The sequence below is a fragment of the Arachis ipaensis genome, chromosome B9 (genome assembly GCF_059453495.1).
Source record: "Arachis ipaensis isolate K30076 ecotype BB chromosome B9, ASM5945349v1, whole genome shotgun sequence".
In the NCBI taxonomy this organism is placed as follows: Eukaryota; Viridiplantae; Streptophyta; class Magnoliopsida; order Fabales; family Fabaceae; genus Arachis; species Arachis ipaensis.
The window spans coordinates 85,405,950-85,424,841 of NC_142444.1; the positions used below are offsets into that span (position 1 = coordinate 85,405,950).

General features: G+C 40.0%; 2 non-coding genes across 2 annotated transcripts; both read right to left on the reverse strand.

Annotated features, from left to right (window-relative positions):
• Window positions 1–421: 421 nt before the first annotated feature.
• On the reverse strand, window positions 422–525 carry LOC148545303 (small nucleolar RNA R71). The gene has a single exon (XR_015901987.1). It is a non-coding gene; the product is annotated as a small nucleolar RNA R71 (small nucleolar RNA).
• Window positions 526–8,450: 7,925 nt separating this feature from the next.
• Window positions 8,451–8,559, reverse strand: LOC148545304 (small nucleolar RNA R71). Its single transcript, XR_015901251.1, has one exon. It is a non-coding gene; the product is annotated as a small nucleolar RNA R71 (small nucleolar RNA).
• Between the last annotated feature and the right edge of the window lie 10,333 nt (window positions 8,560–18,892).

Genomic DNA, 18,892 nt, shown 5'->3' on the forward strand with positions numbered 1-18,892 from the left:
AGAGACTCACAACCATGGCAGAGGAGGTGGAGTAAATCATGCTGGGGAGGATAGAAGAGTTTTGGGCTCTTACATTAATCCAAACCCAGGCAATTGTGGAAGTAGCAACCAAAAGCCAACAATCTATGCCAACAACTTTGAACTTAAACCACAGCTCATCACCCTTGTTCAGAACAACTGTTCGTTTGGAGGAGGTGTTCAAGAAGATCCCAACCAACATTTGACCACCTTCCTGAGAATATGTGATACAGTGAAATCTAATGGCGTTCATCCTGACGCCTATAGATTGCTCTTATTTCCCTTCTCACTCAGAGACAAGGCAGCCAAGTGGCTGGAATCCTTCCCAAGGGAGAGCTTGACAACTTGGGAGGATGTGGTGAACAAATTCTTAGCAAGATTCTACCCTCCTCAACGAATCAATAGGCTGAGAGCTGAGGTTCAAACCTTCAGGCAACAGGATGGTGAGACTCTGTATGAAGCATGGGAGAGGTTCAAAGACTTAACAAGGAGGTGTCCACCTGACATGTTCAACGAATGGGTCCAGCTGCACATTTTCTATGAAGGGCTCTCTTATGAGTCAAAGAAGGCAGTAGACCATTCATCTGGAGGGTCTTTGAACAAGAAGAAGACCATTGAGGAAGCCATAGATGTTATTGAAACAGTAGCGGAAAACGACTACTTCTATGCTTCCGAAAGAGGGAACACAAGAGGAGTGATGGAGCTAAACAATGTAGATGCTCTGTTGGCCCAAAACAAGCTCATTACCCAGTAGCTAGCTGACCTCACCAAGAAGATAGAGATGAACCAAGTAGCAGCAATCTCCACTTCATCAACAACACAAGAAGGAGTAAACCAAGAAGCAGAAGGGAGTCAGGAGCAAGCCAACTACATTGGGAATTCACCAAAGAAAAACTATGATCCATACTCCAAGACTTACAACCCTGGATGGAGAAATCACCCGAACTTTGGGTGGGGAAGTGAGCAAGATCAAAACCAAGACCAGAGACGTTACAACTCTAACAACAATGCAACTCACCAACAATTCACCCAGAGGACATCTCAACACCCCCACAACAACAACTCTCCACATACTTATCAAAACCAAAACAGCACATCTGCTCCGAACCACTCATCAATTGATGATAGGCTCTCTAAGATTGAAGCCTTACTTGAAGGAATAAGCCAAGAGATTCAAGAAAATAAGGTGTTCAAAGAGGAGGTGCGAGCCAATATTAAGAACCAGGGAGAAACCATTAGGAAGCTAGAATTCCAGGTGGGATATTTAGCTGAGAAGATTCCCAAACCTACTGATATCTTCCCAAGTGACACTGAGAAAAACCCCAAGGGAGAAGCAAAGAAAGTAAGATGGGAAGATTGCAAAATGGTCACTACAAGTGATCAAGAGATTGAAGACAAGCAAGGCAAAATGTGCAAACAACCTGAAGACAACTCAACAAAGGAGGAGGATAGAGATCACAAAGAACCAGAAATCTCACAATGGTGCTGTGGGAAAAAGAATATACTCAAGGTTCCTAGACTTGTTTGCATCCCTGCATGTGAACATACCATTCATCAAGGCAATTCAACAAATGCCTGCATTCATCAAATATATGAAGGAACTTCTTCCCAGGAAAAGCTCACTCAAGGGAGGGCAGACTATAGTGATGAACAAGGAATGTAGTGCCCTTATTCAGCCTGAGTTGCCTACAAAAAGAAGAGACCCAGGAAGTTTTCATATCCCTTGTGCCATAGGTGAAAATATGTTCGACAGAGCACTATGCGATTTAGGGGCCAGCATCAACTTACTGCCCTTATCCCTAGTGAAGAGGCTGCAGATCAATGAGATAATGCCTACAGATGTCATTATCAGACTGGCCGACAAAACTCAAAAGCAAGCAATAGGAGTGGTGGAAAATGTGTTGCTAAAGGTTGGGAAGTACTTTCTCCCAACAGACTTTGTCATTCTGGACATGGAAGAAAGTCACACTCACCCAATCGTATTGGGAAGACCGTTCCTAGCTACGGCCAGAGCACTTATCGATGTAGAGAAAGGGGAGCTAATATTGAGAATTCATGATGAACAACTCAGCTTCAATGTCTTCAACTTCTCACAAGAAACAGATCAATAGGACAAGGAACTAAGCACAAACGATAAGGAGACACTGAAGGAGGAGACAAGCACTGAAGCACAGCTAGTTCATTCTGAAACCCCCTCAATTGATAAACAAGGAAAACAGCAACTACCACAGCTCAAGAAAAAATTGGAGGAACCCAAACCTCTAGAGGCAGGTGAAGACAGCATCACAACTCCTTGGAGAAAAGAGGTTACCAAGGGGAAGGCAACCTCAAAAGAAACAAAGAAGAAGGTACCAAGGAAATGGAGGAACAAGAAGATCCCTACGGAAGATTTCTCTCCAGGGGATAGAGTTGTCTCATCTTACTTCCCAGATATTCCTCCTAATCTCCCTACTGTACCATCTCAGTTACCTAAGGTCTTCACTATCAACAGAGTTCTTTCCCTGGAACATGTGGAGATCATTGATCCAACCAATGGATACAAATTCACAACAAGAGGGGAGGACTTTAAGCACTACCAACCACCATGATGAAGGAAAAACGTCAAGCTAGTGACGCTAAAGAAGCGCTTCATGGGAGGTAACCCATGTTTTATATGCTTTCAGAAGATTATGAATAAGTCTATCTTTATGAGCTTCAATCCAAACTTAACGAACAATTGGTGAAAATCTTCTTATGTAGAATATAGTGAGGAACAAATTTGGTGTTCAAAGCAAACCAAGTTACATGCGAGTCTTGGGAGCTTTGAACACAAAAACGTTTCATCACATTGCTTCAAACTAAGTTTGGTGTCACCTTATGGTGCCACCAAAATGCATATAAGGAACCACCAATAGTTAGTTAGTTAGTTGAAAGTCATAAACAAACAATCAAATCCTTTCTTTCAATTTATTCTAGCCGTAGAGTTTTAATTTTCTTATATATTAATTCCCTTGTTTCAAATCTTTATAGGAAAGGAAAAGAAGCATGAAAAGGGATTGATTGGACAATTAAATGGGGGAGATTTCGCCACTTAATGAAGAGCACTACACACATGTCTCAAGAGGGAACGCATGGGAAAACGTTGCCATGCAACATTGGAGAAAGAAGACCCTTGAAGACCGAACCAATCACTCTCATTAAAGTGATGATCCTTGTCTTCCCTTCATACACAACCCCATCCGTTGATCTAGTAAACATTCATGCAATCCACACCCTTCATCCACTCATGATTTTCTTATATAAGTGAACCGTAGTGCATGCTCACTCCTCACATTCAAATCCCAACTCTCCACACTTCTATTGGCACACTAAACCCTTCATCACAAATTGCTTTAACCAACCCTCTCTTCATCTATCCGAAGCCTCAAACCCCCTCAAACAACAATTCAAGCCATGGCATCATCAAGCTCAAAGAGGCAAAAGAGGAAAGGGCCTATGGAGAGTGCTCCTTTTGATGACAAGAGATTCAAGACTGCCTTTCATGAGCATGAATTTGAGCAGATAAGTGCCAGAAGGATATTGCCAGAATTAATCTTCCAAATCAATGCCAATGAATCACCACAGATTTGGAGAAAAATCGAACAGAGGGGGTGGCAATTGCTCACCAGTCCAGAGGGGAAAATCAATGGAAACCTCATCAAAGAATTCTATGCAAATGCAGTTAGAGAGGATAAGACCAAAGCCCCAACCTTCAAAAGCTATGTGAGAGGAAGGGAGGTGGACTTTAGCCCAAGTGCCATAACAAGAGCTCTTCACTTGAAATCACCTCATTTTGATGAGGAGAGTTATCAGGCAAGGATAAGTAGAAGCCCCGATAAGGATGAGCTTTCAGAGATAGCATCAGATATCTGTGTCATAGCCGCTGACTGGGAGAGGTATTCAGATGGGAGACCAAAATTCATAAAAAGGGGAGACCTTCACCCTGAGGCTAAAGGGTGGTTTGAGCTTGTAAGGAGGTCCATCCTACCAGCTGCTAATAATTCAGAGGTCAACATCAATCGAGCCACTATGGTACAATGCTTAGTACAAGGTGGGAAAATCAAAGTGCATGAGCTCATTGCCGAAGGGATTCAAGAGTCAGCTGAGAAAGCTGACTCAGGTGCCAGACTTTGGTACCCCAGCACCATTCTCCGCTTGTGCAACAAGGCCAAGGTAATATTTGAGGACAGCAACCCAGACTGGGTGAACCCAGGGAGGCCAGTCACACTCGAGCGAATGGTCTATACCACACCGCCTCAGCAACTAAGAAGGCCACATATAGGAAGGCAAAGGGCCCAGGAAGGAGCTCGTCAAGAAGAATACCATCAGGAAGAATATCAACAAGAAGAGCATCATGACCCAACCAACTTGAATATGACTCACCTTCTAAGAGCCATTGAAGATTTAGGACAGAGACATATGGAAGGACAAGAGCAAATACTGAACCGGCTGAGTCAATAGGAAGCATGGCAAAAACAACAAATGGAGCAGCAGCAGGAACAATACTCCCAGCTCACTCAAGTCATCAACCAAGTGAATGAGAAGCAAGAGATTCAAGAGAAGCTCTTGCAAGAGCTCAACTAGCGGTAGATAGCCCAAATGAAAACTTTCAATGAGTTCAGTGTACTCAATGAAGGAAGGCAACTACATAGGGAGGAGTTCTATGTAAACACTCAAGCCGAGTTGAACTACATGACCACTAATATGCATCATCTACACTATGCCATCCCCACATATGATGAGGTCCAAAAAGAATTTGTAGAACAAGAAGAGAGGAAAGTGAAACAGCAAAAGGAGACACTCAAGAAGAAGATGGAAGATAGTGGTTTTTGGAAGAAGCTGCTTGGAAAAGGCAAAGGAAGTGGGAGCACAAGCACTCAAGAGAGACACAATGAGGACAAGCAAGGAGGGGAGCACGGGCATCCACATGAATGAAAGGTGGTGGAGTTCCTTTTAGTCCATTGTTTTATATGCTTTAAATAAGGAAGATCTTGTATGAAATAGAACCTGCTTCCATGTTATGTTTAAACTTTTTAAAATTCTGTCTTTCAAGTTTCCTTCTGAATAGGTCCATGATTCTGGTTTAAATATCACTGCATCATTTCCTTATTTACTTGTAAGCTTGTCCCTTTTTATCAAATGAAGAAGAGAATGTTTATGTTCTTAAAAGACCAGAGTAGGGTTCCTAATGTGGAAGTGCATTCATGAATCTTTGGGATAGTCATAAGTTAGCTAAGTTGGTTCAACCACAAGGCTAGGAGGATAACTATCTATCCTGAATACTTTGCTTTGGATACACTCATGAGACTAAGTTAATGACAAGATCCTAAGAAGAGAAAAGGGAAAGAACAATGGAAGTGAAAAACAAAAGAAAAAGAGTAAGCAATAAGGCTAGGCATCAATGTTTTAATCTTGAGGCAAGTGTCTGTGGTGCTCCTGTGTGAGAGATCTACTTGGATGAATAAGCTCTTAGGGGTGCTTTATCACTTGGTAACTTGGGTTAACTAACCCGGGATTATCAGCTGAAAATCCACTGTCAAGAGTAACCCTCACTACAGAGCATTTAGTAACCCAAAGAGGTACTGGACACCAAGGTCTCAAGAAAAGAAAATAAATAAACTATATGCCTGTGGTGTGTATGTATGGGGGAGAGACTTGAGGGAGTAAGTCCTTAGGGGTGCTTCAACACCTAGCACCTTGAACCAACTGGTTCGGGAGTGTTGGCTGAAAGCTTATCTTAAAGAGTTGCCCCCTTACAGAGCACTTAGCCTAAATAACACAAATAACCCTTGAAATAACAATAAAAGGATCAATGAATAAAAGTCTCATGAGATATAAACAAAGTAAGTGTTTAGGGACATGATAAAGGTCTGAAAGCCAGTAATAGAATGAACCTAAGTTGCTATGCATGAAACCACCATAAAATCAGTAATATGACTTCCACAAGAATGACTCATTCCTCTGGATATTCCATTCATCATTTTCTTGTTCCAGTACTTGCTTAGGGACAAGCAAGCTTTAAGTTTGGTGTTGTGATGCCAAGGCATCTTGGCCAGTTTCACTGACCTTTTCTTTACTGTTTTTAGGTTAGTTTCATGCATTTCTTTAGGAAATAAGCTAGTTTTGGGTAAATATTCACTCATGCCTTGACTCAAGCATACATTGTGCATTTTACATGATTTCATGAGGATTTTGCATAAGTTTAGTGACAAATATTATGTTTCATTACTCATGACTTGGACTAGAGCTTTGATGCACTTTGTTGCTTGATCTCAAGACCAAAAAGAAGCAAGAAAAGGGGGAGGTAACTTGCAAAGATTAATGAGAAAAGTGATTGCCAATAACACTCTCAAAAAGCCATCAATGCCACGTTAGAGAGTCACGTTAACCAAGTTAACGTGAACTCTAACGTGGAGAAAAGAAGTTGAGCCAACGTTAGTGACACTCAACATTGTCACAAACGTTGTCAATTACTCATAAGTGGCCACGTTAGAAGCCACGTTAACCTAGTTAACGTGGCCTCTAACGTTAAGGGGGAGGGAGAGAAGCCAACGTTAGTGACACTCAACATTGTCACTAACGTTGGCCTATGGTGCTAAGTACCACGTTAACTCCCACGTTAACTTGGTTAACGTGGGAACTAACGTAGAGGATGAAGAGTTGTCGACAACGTTAGTAACACTCAACATTGTCACTAACGTTGAAGCAACCACACAACCCCCAAGAGTCACGTTAACTTCCACGTTAACTTGGTTAACATGGAAGCTAACGATGAGAAATGAAGGATGAGCCAACGTTAGTGACACTCAACATTGTCACTAACGTTGGGATGACTGAAAGATGGCCACATTAGAAGCCACGTTAACCTAGTTAACGTGGACCCTAACGTGAGACCTAGGGGCACAATGGAACGTTAGTGATAATGTTGAATGTCACTAACGTTCTCGAAGGATGGCAAAGGCCACATTAGAAGCCACGTTAACCTAGTTAACGTGAGCTTTAACGTGAAGCAAGAAGGGGCACACTGGAACGTTAGTGACAATGTTGAGTGTCACTAACGTTCTCGAAGGTTGACAAGGCAACGTTAAAAGCCACGTTAACCTAGTTAACGTGGGTTTTAACGTGAGAAAAAAGGGGTGCATTGGAACGTTAGTAACAATGTTAAGTGTCACTAACGTTCCCGAACTTGGACTTTCACTAAATGATTAACACTCCTTACGCCCTGAGCTTAAGTCTCTGCCCACTCCGCACTTTCTCTCTGCAAGTAAAGCCAAGCCCAAATAAAGAAAGGAACTGCTTCAAACTCAAGATCCAAAGGCCCAAGACTTGAAGAGTGAACTAGAAGCTGAGAAGAGTAGTAGGAGTAGCTTTGAATTGTAAAATAGTTCTGGAGGCTGAGGAATTACTCTCTGTATTTACTTTCTTTGCAATTTCTAGTTTTATGATGTATTCTCCATCTTTATTTTCATTTTCAAGAGCTATGAACAACTAAACCCCTTTCATTGGGTTAGGGAGCTTTGTTGTAATTTGATGGATCAATACTAATTTTCATTGTTCTTCTTCTATCTTTCCTCTTGATTTTACTTGAAAGCTTTCGATCTTCATCCAATTTAGTAGTTATCTTGGAAGAGAAGCTATTCAAACTTGGATCTCTTTTGAACCTTGGAAGAGGAATGAAGAGATCAAGCTAGAAATGCTTTCTCATGCTGGACCAAATTGGGTTTGGATGGGTATGTTACTGTAACCCTCTCAATACTTGGTTTGGGAAATGCATGTGGTATAATCAGTGACCATACTTCATCTCTTCTCATGAGCAATTGACCAAGGAATTGGCTATTGATCAAGATTTGAGAGATTGAATTGCAAGGAATTGTAATTCAATCACTTAAGATTGCCAAGGAGATCAATGAGTGCATTGATTGAGGAAGAGATGAAAATGAACTTGATCCGGAGAATTGCAGCATCTCCTAAGCCCAATGAACTCCCCATCTCTAATCTTACGCATTCTCTTTAATTTCTGCGATTTACTTTTATGAGCAAATCCCCCATTCCCATTTATAATTCTGCAATTTATTTTCAGTCATTTACTTCCATTCATTTAATTCTAGCATTTACTTTTCTGTTATTTACTTTCTTGCCATTTTATTTTCTGCAACTCTTAACCCAATTTCTGGATTCGCTCAACTAGAACATTCTTCTAATTAAAGTTGCTTGATCAATCAATCCCTGTGGGATTCGACCTCACTCTATTGTGAGTTTTTACTTGACGACAACTTCGGTACACTTGCCAAAGGAAGATTTGTTGAGAGACAAGTTTTCCCCGCATCAATTCTCAGCCTAAAGAAAGCCTAGATAGTTAGGAGAAGGTGGTCAATGGATTCTTAACCAATTTTTTTCCACCTTAAAAGCTGAGCAAGCTTAGGGTCGAAGTATAAACCTTCAGACAGAAAGAGGGTGAATCCCTCTATGAAGCTTGGGAAAGATACAAGCAATTGATCAGGAGGTGTCCTTCTAACATGATTTCAGATTGGACTATGTTAAATATTTTCTATGATAGCTTATCTGAGATGTCCAAGATAGCATTAGAACACTCTGTAGGTGGATCCCTCCACTTGAAGAAGTCGCCTAAAGAGGCGCAACATCTCATTGACGTGGTTGCTAACAACCAGTACATGTACACTTCTAAAAGGAACCCTATGAACAATGGGGCTACACAAAAGAGAGGTGTCCTAGAGGTAAGAACCTTAGAAACCATTTTAGCTCAAAATACGCTCATGTCCCAGCAGATCAACATGATCACTCAGCACTTGAGTGGGACGCAGAACTCAGAGGCTTACTGTCCAGAGACAGCCTATGATGTGGACCCAGGTGATAGCGCCTGGCCACCATAGAAGGTTAACTACATGGGAAACTCTTCTAGAAACTCCAACAATAATCCCTATTCAAATACTTTAAATCAGGATTGGAAGAACCACCATAACTTTGGGTGGAGAGATGATAGAGAGGATTTATACCGGTTTGGAATTCCACAAAATAATTCTGTTGTTAGTATAGTCCAAACCAATAGTCAATCCTCGAATCAAATTAAATTTATGGTTTTGTCACAAAGAACAAACCCCAATTAGGAATTAACCGAATTATTTAGACTCCGGGTCGTCTCACGAGGAATTGCAATGAAGTGCTCAATTATTGGCTATGAGGATGCAAGGGGGATTTGATTTGATATTTGACAAGAAAATATAAATGACAAGAAAGTAAATCAAGCAAGTAATTAGAGAAAGCAATTAATAAAGAGAGACATTCATGGCAAAGATTGAGATCATAGGCTTTCTATCCTAGTCATGCAATGATTAATTCATCTTATTTAGTCAACTCCAACAAATAGGGAGAAAGTCAAACAAGACTAATCAATCGTACCATAATAATAACAAGAATTTATCTTATTACGTCATCTCCAACATTGGAAGAAGGTATCATATTATCTTCCATGAGAGAAAGTCTAATAAGACTAGCTAATCTCAATCCAAAAGTCCTAATCAACTTACTAATTAAATTAGCAAAAGATTAGCGTCAATGGAAACAATATTAGCTAACAACTCTAGATCACCAACATAAGTTGGGTTTTCATTACTCAAGATTGCCTAATTACTCTTTCCAAGCCAAGAATGCTCAAAATCTACTCTAACATCCAACCAAGCATATTGTCAAACACTTGGAAGGCATGCATGGAAAGCATAGTAAAATGTGCAAGAAATATAAATCTACCAACTATCAATTGCAAGAAAAGTAAATCAACAACTCAATTCATCAAAACAAAGAACATCAAACATTAAATTGCATTAAAAGAAAATGGAAATCCAATAAGGGTTCATGAACATAAAAGCAACAAATTAAAGGAAATGATCAAGAGAAACTAAGAAGATTGAGATGTAATAACAAGGAATTAACAAGGGAAAACTAAATCAAAACAAGAATTGAAAGTGGATTTAAGAAAATTAAACCTAAACTACCCTAAATTCTAGAGAAAAGAGAGAGCTTCTCTCTCTAGAATTCTACCCTAAAACATGATAAAAACTAAACTATGACTACTTGGTTCATTCCCCCTTCAATCCTTGGGTTCAATAGCATTAGAAATGAGTTGGATTGGGCCCAAAATGAGCTAGAAATCGCTGGGGGCGATTTCATTAAAGTGGACCCACGGGCAGAATCGGCGCGCACGCGTACATGGCGCGTGCACGCCCCAGAGTGCGAAGCAACATATAGCAAAATTTATATCATTTCGAAGCCCCGGATGTTAGCTTTCCAACGCAACTGAAACCGCTTCATTTGGACATCTGTAGCGCAAGTTATGGTTGATTGAGTGCAAAGAGGTCAGGCTTGACAGCTTTACGGTTCCTTCATTTCTTCATGAGTTCTCCCACTTTGCATGCTTTTCTCCTCACTTCTTCCATCCAATACTTGCCTTATGAACCTGAAATCACTCAACAAACACATCAAGGCATCAAATGGAATTAAAATGGATTAAAATCACCAATTTAAGGGCCTAAAATCCATGTTTTTACACTTAAGCACAATTCAATGGAGAATTACAAAACCATGCTATTTCATTGAATAAATATGAGAAAAGGTGATAAAATCTCCCAAAATAAGCACAAGATAAACCACAAAATTGGGTTTTATCAAATCTCCCCACACTTAAACCAAGCATGTCCTCATGCTAAGAATAAAGAAGGACAAGAAAAGGGTATGAACATTTATTCAATGCAAATAAACTATATAAACCTATTTACATGCATGCAACTAAATGCAATATGATTCTACCTACTTAGTTAAAAGCAAATCAATCTCCAAGAATATATATCAAGTAGGGCTAAGTAGTATGATAACTCATGAATCCTACCAATTCAAATATCAAAATAAAGTTCAAATAGACTTGCAAGAAGAGAGCTCATGAAAGCCGGAAACAAGGAATTGAGCATCGAACCCTTACCGAAAGTGTATCCGCTCTAGTCGCTCAAGTGTATAGGGTCGATTCACTCAATTCTCTTCTACTCATGCTTTCCAAGATTTGTTTTTCATCTAACAATCAACAATTATTCAATGCATGCAGACATTCATCATGAGGACTTATTCATAGGTTGTAATGGGGCTAGGGTAAAGGTAGGATGCATATGGTCAAGTGAGCTTGAAATTTGAATCTTTGATTAACCTAAGCTCTCACCAAACACATATAACAACCTATACAATTCTAATACACAACCTAGCTACCCATGATTCCTACTTTTTCACATACTCATTCATTCTCTTTAATTCACATTCCATATGCATTGATTTTTATTGAACTTTACTTTGGGGCATTTTTGTCCCCTTTTTATTTCTTTTTCTCTTTTTATTTTTTTCTTTTATATATATATATATATATATATATATATATATATATATATATATATATTCTTTTTCTTTTTCTTTTTCTTTATCATTTTTTTAAAGTATATACAAATGTATCAATGCATATGGTTTTACATATAGTGCTGAATATGTACCCAATTCCCAATATTTTTAACAAAAATAAAAATTACACTTTTACCTCAACCAATGTCCCAAGTTTTCCATACCCAAATGATACACACTCTCACTAGCCTAAGCTAATCAAAGATCCAAATTAAGGACATTTATTGTTTTTCACTTAGGGGTAGTGATGTGCTACAATTAAGAATAAAAGGGATTCAATAGGCTCAAATTTGGATAAGATTGAGATCATAGGCTTTCTATCCTAGTCATGCAATGATTAATTCATCTTATTTAGTCAACTCCAACAAATAGGGAGAAAGTCAAACAAGACTAATCAATCATACCATAATAATAAAAAGAATTTATCTTATTACGTCATCTCCAACATTGGAAGAAGGTATCATATTATCTTCCATGAGAGAAAGTCTAATAAGACTAGCTAATCTCAATCCAAAAGTCCTAATAAACTTACTAATTAAATTAGCAAAAGATTAGCATCAATGGAAATAATATTAGCTAACAAATCTAGATCACCAACATAAGTTGGGTTTTCATGACTCAAGATTGCCTAATTACTCTTTCCAAGCCAAGAATGCTCAAAATCTACTCTAACATCCAACCAAGCATTTTATCAAACACTTGGAAGGCATGCATGGAAAGCATAGTAAAATGTGCAAGAAATATAAATCTACCAACTATCAATTGCAAGAAAAGTAAATCAACAACTCAATTCATCAATAGAAAGAACATCAAACATTAAATTGCATTAAAAGAAAATGGAAATCCAACAAGGGTTCATGAACATAAAAGCAACAAATTAAAGGAAATGATCAAGAGAAACTAAGAAGATTGAGATGTAATAACAAGGAATTAACAAGGGAAAACTAAATCAAAACAAGAATTGAAAGTGGATTTAAGAAAATTAAACCTAAACTACCCTAAATTCTAGAGAGAAAAGAGAGCTTCTCTCTTTAGAATTCTACCCTAAAACATGATGAAAACTAAACTATGACTACTTGGTTCATTCCCCCTTCAATCCTTGGGTTCAATAGCATCAGAAATGAGTTGGATTGGGCCCAAAATGAGCTAGAAATTGCTGAGGGCGATTTCATTAAAGTGGACCCACGGGCAGAATCGGTGCGCACGCGTACATGGCACATGCGCGCCCTAGAGCGCAAAGCAACATATAGCGAAATTTATATCATTTCGAAGCCCCGGATGTTAGCTTTCGAACGCAACTACAACCGCCTCATTTGGACCTCTGTAGCTCAAGTTATGGTTGATTGAGTGCGAAGAGGTCAGGCTTGACAGCTTTACGGGTCCTTCATTTCTTCATGAGTTCTCCCACTTTGCATGCTTTTCTCCTCACTTCTTCCATCCAATACTTGCCTTATGAACCTGAAATCACTCAACAAACACATCACGGTATCGAATGGAATTAAAGTGGATTAAAATCACCAATTTAAGGGCCTAAAAAGGATGTTTTTACACTTAAGCACAATTCAAGGGAGAATTACAAAACCATGCTATTTCATTGAATAAATGTGAGAAAAGGTGATAAAATCCCCCAAAATAAGCACAAGATAAACCACAAAATTGGGGTTTATCAAGAGACCAGCAGAAGCCTCAACAAGGCTTCAATAATAATTAGAATGGAATGAACCAGAACAGGTTCAATAACAAACCATTCAAATTATCTCAGCAGATAATAGAGACATCCAAGCAGAGTCTCTCTGACTTGGCTGCTATAGTCTCCAACCTCTCCAAGACCACTCACAGTTTTATGGCTGAAATTAGGTCTTTCATTTGGAACTTGGAGATACAGGTTGGTCAGCTGAGCAAGAGGATCCTAGAGATCCCTTCCAACACTCTTCCAAGCAATACAGAGGTAAATCCGAAGGAAGAATACAAGGCCCTCACTATGGAGGTTGTGATAGAACCCAAAGAGGAGCCTGCTATAGAGGAGCTCAAGGAAATTAGAGCTCATGAGGAGGCTGGGAATGCCACGTTTCACGCCCCTTTGCTGAGAGAGGAACCTGAAGAATACTCTTCTTTAGAAAAGGATGAAGAGTCCAAGGAAGAGCAAATTGCTCGGTACCTGACCATCCTCACGAAGCTGAAAGCCAACTCTTCTCATGCAAAGGCGTTAGAAAAGGAAGATGAGCCTGTGATACTGGCTAAGGAGTGCAGTGCCTTGGTCCAGAAAAAGATTCCTAAAAAGCTACCGGATCCTAGAAGCTTCCTGATTCCCTGTACTATAAGGACCATCACCTTTGAGAAGGCACTATGCGACCTTGGCTCAAGCATCAATTTGATGCCTCTATCTGCAATGAAGAGGTGAGGAATTCTAGAGGTGCAGCATGCCACAATCTCATTGGAGATGGCAAACAAGACCCTAAAAAGGGCGTATGGTATGGTGGAGGATGTCTGATGAGCGGATAATTTATACGCTTTTTGGCATTATTTTTAGGTAGTTTTCAGTATGTTTTAGTTACTTTTTATTATATTTTTATTAGTTTTTAAATAAAAATTACATTTCTGGACTTTACTATGAGTTTGTGTGTTTTTCTGTGATTTCAAGTATTTTCTGGCTAAAATTAAGGGACCTGAGCAAAAATCTGATTCAGAGGCTGAAAAAGGACTGCAGATGCTGTTGGATTCTGACCTCCCTGCACTCGAAATAGATTTTCTGGAGCTACAGAAACCCAATTGGCGTGCTCTCAATTACGTTAGAAAGTAGACATCCTAGACTTTCTAGCAATATATAATAGTCCATAATTTGCCCGAGTTTTGATAATGCAAATTAGCGTTTGAACACCCACTTTCTATCCTATTCTGGCGTTAAACGCCAGAACTGGCATAAAAGCTGGAGTTAAACGCCCAAACTAGCACCAAAGCTGGCATTTAACTCCAAAAAGAGTCTCTACATGTGAAAGCTTCAATGCTCAGCCCAAGCACACACCAAGTGGGCTCCAGAAGTAGATTTCTGCACTATCTGCACTTAGTTACTTATTTTCTGTAACCCTAGCTACTAGTTTAGTATAAAAACCACTTTTAGTGATTTATTTGATATCTTTGATCAGTTCTATGCTATCAGAGATCATATTGTACACGTTTGGAGGCTAGCCTCACGGCTATGCCTAGACCTTTCACTTATGTATTTTCAATGGTGGAGTTTCTACACCCCATGGATTAAGGTGTGGAGCTCTGCTGTTCCTCATGAATTAATGCAAAGTATTATTGTTTTTCTATTCAACTCAAGTTTATTCTTATTCTAAGATATTCATTCACACACAAGAACATGATGACTCTGATGATCAAGTGACACTCATCACCATTCTCACTTATGAACGCATGCCTGACAAACACTTCCGTTCTACATGAAAACAAGCTTGAATGCATATCTCTTAGCCTCCTGGTTCACGATCAGAGTCTTGGTGGAAGGGATGACTGTGACGAGCTTCAAACTCGCGAGTGTTGGGCGTAGTGACAGATGCAAAAGGATCAATGGATCCTATTCCAACATGAGTGAGAACCGACAGATGATTAGCCGTGCGGTGACAGTGCATTTAGACCATTTTTACTGAGAGGATGAACGGTAGCCATTGACAACGGTGATCCCCCAACATACAGCTTGCCATGGAAAGGAGTATGAATGATTGGATGAAGACAGTAGGAAAGCAGAGATTCAGAAGCAACAAGCATCTCCATACGCTTATCTGAAATCCACCAATGAATTACATAAGTATTTCTATCTTATTTATATTTTATTTATATTTTAAATTCTCAAAACTTCATAACCATTTGAATTTGCCTGACTGAGATTTACAAGGATGACCATAGCTTGCATCAAGCCGACAATCTCTGTGGGATCGACCCTTACTCACGTAAGGTTTATTACTTGGACGACCCAGTGCACTTGCTAGTTAGTTGTGCGGAGTTGTGAAAAAGAGTTGAGATTACGATTGTGTGCACCAAGTTTTTGGCGCCATTTCAGAGATCACAATTTCATGCACCAATGTCCTAGTAAAGGTTGAGGACTTTTACATCCCTATAGACTTTGTGATTCTAGACACTGGGTAGGATAGAAATGAATCTATCATTCTTGGAAGGCATTTCCTAGCCACTGCTAAGGCCATAATTGATGTGGAAAGAGGAGAGCTAGTCCTAAGACTACATGAGGATTGCATCTTGTTCAAGATCTCCAACCCTCAATCTCCCTCTGACAGAGGTGGTACCATTGTGCAACACATTGTGTTCTAGCATTCCCTTTCAGTGCAAAGCTTTACAGATCCCCCAGACACCAACTTTAAGTTTGGTGTTGGGCAACCATAATCAAGCACTGGGAAGAAAGGTACTAAAAAGAAGGTACCTAAAGGCTGGAAGGACAAGAAGATCCCCACTGAAGGCCTCTCACCTGGAATGAGAGTTGTCTTCATTAAGAATCCAGTCATTCCACACACAATGAGCATAATCCTATCTCTAGAGCATGTGGAGCTCATTCATGAGAGCACAGGTAGAAAGTCCACTGTAAGGGGTGAAGATCTGAGCCCCTACTTACCTCCGTAATGGAGCTGTCTATCAAGCTAATGACGGTAAAGAAGTGCTTGTTGGGAGGCAACCCAACCATGATTAGGGTACTATTATTTCTTTTCTTTTTGTTTATTCTCATTTAATTTTGTCTTAATTCATTCTTTATGGTTTTTCTTTGCTTTTTGATGGAGATATTCAAAACTAAAAATAGAACACCCTGGGGAGAGTCTCATGCTGGTGTTGAATTCCATACAAGGAGAGAGCTGGGCATTCGACGCCCATACAGGAGCTAAGAAGCTCCTCTCCCTGATCCCTTCTGGGTGTTCAATGCCCACAGGGGGCATCCTGGGCATTCAACACCCCAAAGGGAGAAAGAAGCTGGCGTTGAATGCCAGGAAGGGAGTATCCTACGCGTCCAACGCCCAAAAGGGGGCAAAAGCTGGCATTGAATGCCAACCAGGGAGTAAAGGCTGGGCATTCAACGCCCTAAAAGGAGCAGATCCTAGCGTTGAATGCTAGGTAGGGGGCAGACAAGTGATTGTTCTGCAGCTATCTCATGCTAGTGGGTCCCACAGAATCTCCACCTACCACACCTTCTTTTCTCTCTTCTTTTCTAAACCTTGAAACCCACACCCTGCTTTCCCTCTTCGCCATACACCTTACCAATCATATCCACATTACCTTTTCCTCTTCCCAACACCCATCATAATCTCCATCATTCAATTCCCACCGACCTCACCCACTTCAAATTCACCGTTCTTCCCTCCCACATAACCGAACCCTATCCCTTCCACCTCTATAAATAACCTCTCATTCATCTCCACACCCTACTTTCCCTTCCTCACCCACCCCCACTTGGCCGAAAGCTTCTCTAACTTTTCCCTCTATATTTCTTCTTCATTTTACTCCCTTCTTCTCTTTTTATTACTCTTTGCTCGAGGACGAGCAAAGTTCTTAAGTTTGGTGTTGTAAAACCTTTGCTTTTTTACTTCTACCATTCCTAAGTATGGCACCAAAGACAAGTGAAGCCTCAAGAAAGAGAAAGGGAAAGGCTTCCGCTTCCTTTTCTGAACCATGGGAATCATGGAGATTCCTCACTAGAGCCCACCAAGATCACTTCTATACTGTGGTGAGGCACAAAAAGGGTGATTCCTGAGGTCTCCTTTAAGATCAAGGAGGACGAGTATCCATAAATTCTTGAAGAAATCTGGAGAAAGGACTGGGAAATTCTAGCCCATCCTATCTCAGCCATTGTCACACTAATAGTGCAAGAATTCTATGCCAATACTTGGGTCACAAAGGGGCATGACACTAGTGTTAACCCACAACCCAAGAACTACTGCACCATGGTCTGAGAGCAACTCTTGGACTTTAGCCCGAAAAGTTTGAGGATGGCATTACAATTGCCTCAACTGCAAGGTGACCCACACTCCTACACAAAAAGAGTCAACTCCGATCAGAGGTTGGAGCAAGTGCTCACAGACATCTGTGTGGATGGAGCCCAATAGAGGCTAGATGCACATGGTAAGTCTTACCAACTGAGTAGGCTTGACCTCAAGCCAGTGGCAAGAGGATGGTTAGAAATTGTGCAACACTCCATTATCCCTACTAATAACCGGTCTGAAGTTACTATTGACCGAGCAATAATGGTGCATTGCATCATGCTCGAAAATGAGTGGAGGTGCACGAGGTAATCCCTCAATAAATATACAAGGTAGCCACAAAAGCCTCCACTAAGGCAAGGCTAGCCTTCCCACATCTCATCTCTCGCATGTGCAACTCAGCTTGGATTAACATTCCAGGTGACGACCTCATTGAGAAGGATAAGCCCATCACGAAGATGAGAATGGAGAATGTCAGAGAGTCGGCACAAGGACCCCAACAAGAGACTATGCAGCTGCCTCAACCAGAAATCCTTGAGATGCCTTAAGGGATGTATTTTTCTCCCCGTGACTATTAGGATCAACTGAATACCTCAATAGGAGGGCTGAGTTCAAACGTGGAGCAGCTGAGGGTGGAGCACACTGAGCACGCCAGTACCCTCCATGAAATAAGAGAATATCAGAGACGATTGATGGAGGAGAACCAGAGGCAAGGGCGTGACATAGAGGAGATCAAACGCTCCATTGGATTCCCCACAGGAAGCAGCAACCGCCGTCACTGAGGTTGTTGAGTCCCATTATACTTCTCTATTTTATTTCTATTTTCACTACACTTTAATTTATTGTCTATTTTCTTTTCTAAGTTCATGATCACATCTAGTCATTTGTCTTTCTTTTAGTCATATTTCTGTTTTATTTTGGTTATAAGGTATCTTCTGTATCCTCACCATGCTTAAAAGAAAAATTATTTGAAAAAGAAATAGTGAGATGCATAAGTTTTAAGTACATCTTGAGTTATTCCAATTCATTTGATGTGGTGGCCTTGCATTTTCTTTCTGAATGTATGAATAAACAGTACATAATTGATATTGGAATTGAGAATTCTGGCTTTTGAAAAAACAAAAAATTTAGAGAAGTGTTATTGACTCTCTGAAAAAAAACAAAAAATATTGATTCTTGAAGCAAGAAAAGTAACAGAAAAAGAAAAAGAAAAAATAAAATAAAAAGAAAAAGAAAAAGAATGCTCATAAAAGAAAAATCAAAAGAGCAAGGATCCAAGGCTTTGAGCATCAATGGTTAGGAAGGTAAAAAATCAACCTAAGAAGCTCAAATGAGTTGCTATCCTTAACTAAATGCTTGTGGTGTAAAAGTGTCAAGTGAAAAGCTTGAGATTGAGAAGTTAAAGTCGTGATCCAAAGCAAAAGAGTACG